The sequence below is a fragment of the Paroedura picta genome, chromosome 1 (assembly GCF_049243985.1).
Source record: "Paroedura picta isolate Pp20150507F chromosome 1, Ppicta_v3.0, whole genome shotgun sequence".
In the NCBI taxonomy this organism is placed as follows: domain Eukaryota; kingdom Metazoa; phylum Chordata; class Lepidosauria; order Squamata; family Gekkonidae; genus Paroedura; species Paroedura picta.
In genome coordinates this window covers 155217208-155223059 of record NC_135369.1, presented here as the reverse complement: position 1 = coordinate 155223059, position 5852 = coordinate 155217208, and the positions used below count along the sequence as shown (strand labels likewise).

Genomic DNA, 5852 nt, shown 5'->3' with positions numbered 1-5852 from the left:
GTTTAGTATAGATTAAAAACACATTTTTACTCCTCATTTTTTTACCAGTAATGGGGGACAAAAGGCCTGTGGCTTAAAGGCTGCAAGATAAGGAGATTTTGGTATCCTGAGACGTGCAGCTGTAGAGAACAATGGAATATATGGGGATAGCATTATTATTATTTATTTTTGCCTCTGTACATCTTTATGGGAGTGTCTGTGAGACAAAGCTGATTCACCATATATGGAAAGGGTGGGGATTCCGCTATCCTGGATCCTACTTTAAACAAGTGCTTCCATATTGTGAGAAGCTTTGAGAAGCCAGTATTTACAGTGGATTTATATTGTGGTTTCTGAGGTACATTTGGAGAGTCATACTGAGTCTCTAGTATGTGAGTGTATATTTGTTAGCATGTCTAGTTCATTTAGCTAAAAATATACCCCCTGGGCCAGTTGCACATTCAGCATAAGTTGTAAGGAAAAGAGACGGGGAAATATTTCTTTTCATACACAAATGAAATATTTATCCAAATCATCTGGCATTTTTCCTCTCACAGTTCTCTTTCTCTGCATGTAAGTGTGTGTGTGTGTGTGTATATATATATATAATAAGATAAATATATAATAAAACCATATGATTGTTGATGTCATTTTTTCAAATATAAATTATTCCATATTTGAATAATTGAATATAGATTACTAAATTTGGGCCTGGACCAGGTTCAGCTCCATCTGTCTCCCTCCCATGGAAACTTATAAGTCTACTCCTCTGTGATTAAATTGCATATGCATTGGATGCAACGTGAGAATTCCTCAATGCATGTGAAAAGAAAAATCAATTGTATGTAGATCGTACACTGTAACTTGTGAGCAAACCCTGTATTTTTCAACAGCATGCAATTCAACAGGTGCAGTTTTTTCAGCATATAGAAATTGTAGTAAACAACCATTGCAGGATGTCTGTTATTTTAAAGGAACAGATATGAGGGAAAGGAGATTGCAATCCTGTTGCCATTCCTATCCTATGGTGTAGTGATTAAAAGCAGCATTTCTAATCTGGTGAGCCAGATTCTCCACTCCTCCACATGCAGCCAGCTCAGTGACCTTGGGCTTGCCACAGCACTGATAGAGCTGCTCTCTCAGCCCCACCAACCTTCTTTTGTGGGGAGAGAAACTCATTTGGGTAGTCAAAAGCAGGGGATAAAAAATAATTATTCCAAGTACCCTCAGCATAGCACATGAAGAAGAGATGGTTTTTATATGCCGCTTTTCCCTACCCTAAAGGAGTCTAAAAGCGATTTACAGTGGCCATCCCTTTCCCCACAACAGACACCCTGTGACGTAGGTGAGGCTGAGAGAGCCCTGATACTGCTGCTTGGTCAGAACAGCTTTATAAGCCCAAGGTCACCCAGCTGGCTGCATGTGGGGGAGCGGGGAATCAAACCCTGCTTGCCAGATTAGAAGTGGGGCTTCTGTTGGCTTGTGGGGGCTATTTTATAAAGCAATCGTTCTTGTGTGTTTGTGTGTGTTAGAATAGCAGCTGTCCCGGTTTCCGATCTGCTTGTTTATGACGGAGCGGCACACCCGGCCTTTCCCAGTTCTGTTCTTGCTGTTTGAGTCAGGACAGACAGCGCCCATCTTGTAAAGCGGCAGCTGGGATGCATACACTACCATGGAGCATCCCTGGAGAGGGACGCCCGCCCAGCTGCGCTTGGCAGTAAATCTTAACAAGAGTTGCCCAATCAGCTAGCCACAACCATTGGAGGAGCAACACCCTAAAGGGGAGGCTTCCAGTGGGAATTCCTCTCGCTCTTCCTAAAATGCTAATTAAAATGGGTGTCTAAATGGGAGGTTACTGTTTACTCTGGGAAGGAAGGCTTCCAGTGGGAATGTCCCCCCCCCTCCTAAAATGCTAATAGGAAAGGCTACTAGGAAATGCATGGAAAACAGCACCACTGGGATTTGGGAGCTGTAAAAGGGAGCTCCTCCACAAGGCATTCAGCTGCCCCCCCCAGATATTGCAGAAATCTTTCCACATCCTGAACCCAACTGACCCCCTCCCCCCCTTACGGGCTCTGTTTTAAAAAGTCCTATTGTATTGTTAATTGTCAAAGTATTGTTCGGTACTAGGTCTTACTGTCGTTGTTACTGTTATGATTATTGTTACGGTTACAATGCATCCCCTATGTTTTATGTAAACCGCCCTGAGCCTTACGGGAGGGAGGGACAGAAATTAAATAAATAAACCAAAAATATACACACACGCACACACAAAATGTATTTTTATTTATTTATTTATACACATCCGCGCGAGCACACAGGCACCTTCCCTCAGCCCCCGCTTCTTGCGCATCACAAGTCTGCTCCCGTTGAGTGCGGGCACCCAGGAGACGCCTGCCTGCCGCGCGGCCCGCCCGCCCTCCCTCCTCTCTCTCTCTCTCTCTCTCTCTCTCTCTCTCTCTCTCTCTCTCTCTCTCTCTCTCTCTCTCTCCCCCTCTCCCCGCCCGGTCCCCCGCCGCGCGGCCCAGCTGTACAAAGGGGAGCCCTGGGGAGGACCCGTCACGTGGGCCTCCAGGAATGCGGTGCCTGCGTGGAGAGAGGGGAGGGAGGACCCCGAAAGGCTTTTCGCCTCTCTCCGCGCGCCTCTTCAGCCGCAGAGACTGGCAGCCGCAGGAGCCAACGGCGGAGCGGCATTGCCCCGCCGGCCCTCCAATCGCGGGCCTGTTGAGGTGCTCGGCTGCGTGCTCGCTCGACAGGCTGCCCTGCGGGGCGCGAAAGGCTGCGCCGCGGTGCTTTGCAAGGGGGCGGCGAAGGCAGCTGCAGCAGCGTCGGTAGCCCAGGAGACCGCGGGAGCCGCCGCCCGAAGGTGACCTGCACGGCCGGGCTCTGCGCGGAGTCAAGCGCGTGCTCGCTGGATGGTGAGGACAGGCTGCGCGCGCGGCTCTGGAGGGCAGCTCGGATGGGAAAGAGCTTTGCGGATTTGGGTTTTTTTTTGGGGGGGGGCGGCGGGGTCCGGGTTGTGGAGGAGAAAGTTTAGTGACGTGCCTGGCGGGCTGAGTCCCCGCTGTTGTGTCCCTGCGCCGGTGGCATCCTTTGGGAGGCTGGTGCCTGAGGAGTCTCGTCAGCAGTCGCTTGGGTCCGAGCGTGGGCTCTTGCCTCCTGCGGGGGGTGTGTGTGTGTGTGTGTGGTGGTGGTGGTTAAGGTGCGTTTTGTATTTGCAAGCCTTCCCCTCATCGTTTCCCTCTCCCTCCCCCCCCCTCCCGCCGTGGAGCAGTGATTCATGGGCCGTGAGTGGGTGTGTAGGCACTTTTGGATCCAGAAGCTGGTGGTGTCATGGTACAAAAATTCATGCAAGCGCACAGTACAGATGTCAGCGTCAGAGAACTCCGCGGCGTTTTGTTTGCTCAGCAGTTCTCTCCAGAAATGGACCTGAAAGAAAACCTGTTTTCGTGGCTGAGCATTGTTGGCTTGGCTGCTTAATTAAAACATTTGTTCCTTGCCTTTGTAGTGGAGTAGCTGTTGTTTTTTAAATTAATAACTGAGTAAACAAATAATTTTTTTACGCTTCAGTCGCAAGCACAGTCCTCTTGGCCACAACCCAGTGTGTGCTCCTCAGAAATGCACTGTGGCCGAAATCTCTAAAGTCCCATCTCGGGTTCGTGTTCATGGACTTGCTGAAAGCTGCAGTTCAGTTGCTGTAGGTCAGCGGCCTTCAACCAGACCTTGAATCCCAGGTGGGTGCATGGGACTCTAAATCGCAAGCATGTGAACCAGATTGGCTGTAATCTCTCTAGTGTCAAGGCCAGCAGCAGACCCACTAGGGATAAGGGACACAGACTAAACAATGGGAGGTATACCATAGTAAAGAATAAAGCTCTCTTGCCCTGCCATCAGCTTGCATGCAAAGAGGGGCAGGTGGTTTGGTACCCTTGCTGCCAATGCAAGCAGCAGGTCCCATAAAAAGAGAGGGAGAGAGAGGACTGGCAGCCTGGCAGGACCCCAGGGCTGGAGAGGATTGCTTGAAGACAATTGTATTATTTTGTTTATACTGGCATAGTTATCTGTGCTCAGAAAAATGTGTTTGCAATTTTGGATCATAAATCACTGAATAAAAGGTGTTTTAATAGCTCCTTCCATTTGCAAATCTTGACCCAAATGACAGGAGGACATGCACTCTCACATTTGTCCAGTTTCAGTTTGAGAAGAAAAATGATTCAAAGCTTCACAGCCCCTTAGCAACTTGTTCTGACCAGCCAAGTATAACATGACGTCCTTTTTCTTCATAAACTCTGTTCTTCCCGTATCTAGTTAATATTTTGAGAATGTCCAGAACGTTTTGCAGACACTGATACTTATCAGCAAGTAGACTGGATCTTTAAAGTCAATGTATTTGTGAAACTGAGAGAGTGGTTTTCCTAAATCTGCCTGATACATTGATGTCTGAGACAGGGCATGAACCAGGGATGTTTGGATTCTCTGCTCACTCCCTTGGCTATACCCTTTCTACAGACCACTCTAATAGTTCTGTACAGATAAAATTTGGGAAACTTCCATTATGGAGGGTCATGTGTATATTTCAGGATTTCAGATGCAGGCTCTAAGCACTATCAAAAGGCTTGCTTGTAACTTGTTGAAGCACACAGCTTTTTGCCGAACCAAATTTGTGGATGCATTCTGCTTTTGACAACTGAAAATGGGAAAGGTGCTAATCCTGTTTGTTTGTATAGCTTCTTGATGGAACTGAAGATTCTCTGTTAGAATGCCATTTGATCAGTCATCGCTTTATTTCTCCCTTCAAAATTGTTGAGGAACTGCCAGAATGATAATTATGTCATTAAGGCTTGGAGAAAAGAAAAAGCAGCCTTTGTACAGAAGATATCTACTGAGATAGAATTAGTTACTCAGAGGAATCCAGGGCTGGCTGGGCAGAGTTTCAGAGATTTATCTAATATTTGATGCAAGCAACATACCATTCGAACTGAGGATCAAACTGAGGAGCGTATGTGCTCCTGTTGCTTGGCTAGAACAACTGACAAGGACATGATGAGGATGTGTTTAAGAACAAATCCTTTCTGGGTGAGGGATGTGAAGCATCATACAGAACGATTCTGTGGGATGGGACAGGCAAAAGAAAGGCAGAGGGAGAGTGGAGGACTTTTAGTAATCAATTAAAGTAGTTCTGAGTTCTTTGGTTAAGAATACAACCTTTTGGGAAGATCCTGAAACTTCCCAGGGGTAAATAGCTAGCCTAGAAGTTGGATTTGGGAGCACGTGAATGGTGTATATACAGCTGCTGAGGGAGAGCTGATAGGGCTGAAACTGGGGCTTGCCCAACATGTATGCAGGGGACTTGGTTGAGGCTTTTCTGTACAACCAAGAGTTTGTTTTGATTTGTAGGTCTAGTGGCCCATTTATTCAAAGATGGTGCTTGCATGAGGAGCCCACATGATATAAGAATACATTTGAATCGGGCTGATTTGAAAAGGACCGATCTTGTAGTTGAAAGACAATGCTTTTACAAGGTTGGGATAGAACAGTGGTTCTCAATCTTCCTAATGCCGCAACCCTTTAATACAGTTTCTCATGCTGTGGTGACCCCAACCACAAAATTATGCAAGTGTTCTTTCACAGAAATTAAATGGAAACCAACCAGTGGCGTGAAGATCGATTGTTCATGACTGTGTATAAATCGTTTTTTCCCCAAGGTTTCTCAGTTCAGCTCTGCCTCTTGTCCCACCATGCCAATCTCGCTGTTTTTTGCTGCTCCAGGCAGATGAACACTCTATCTCTATCTACCCCACAAGGCTGTTGTGCGGATGGTGCCCCACCCCTGGCCAAACTGCCGCGACCCCTGTGAAAGGGTCGTTCGGTCC

General features: G+C 47.2%; 1 protein-coding gene across 2 annotated transcripts in view; it reads left to right on the top strand.

Annotated features, from left to right (window-relative positions):
• Positions 1–2493: 2493 nt before the first annotated feature.
• The window catches only part of ARHGEF10 (Rho guanine nucleotide exchange factor 10), a 110363-nt gene continuing 107004 nt past the window's right edge, over positions 2494–5852 (top strand). Inside the window, exon 1 of one of the 2 annotated variants that reach the window (XM_077309355.1) lies at positions 2494–2897. The gene's annotated coding sequence lies outside the window, so the exon portion shown is untranslated. The remainder of the gene's footprint in view (positions 2898–5852) is intronic. The other variant, XM_077309345.1, reaches the window with a different exon arrangement.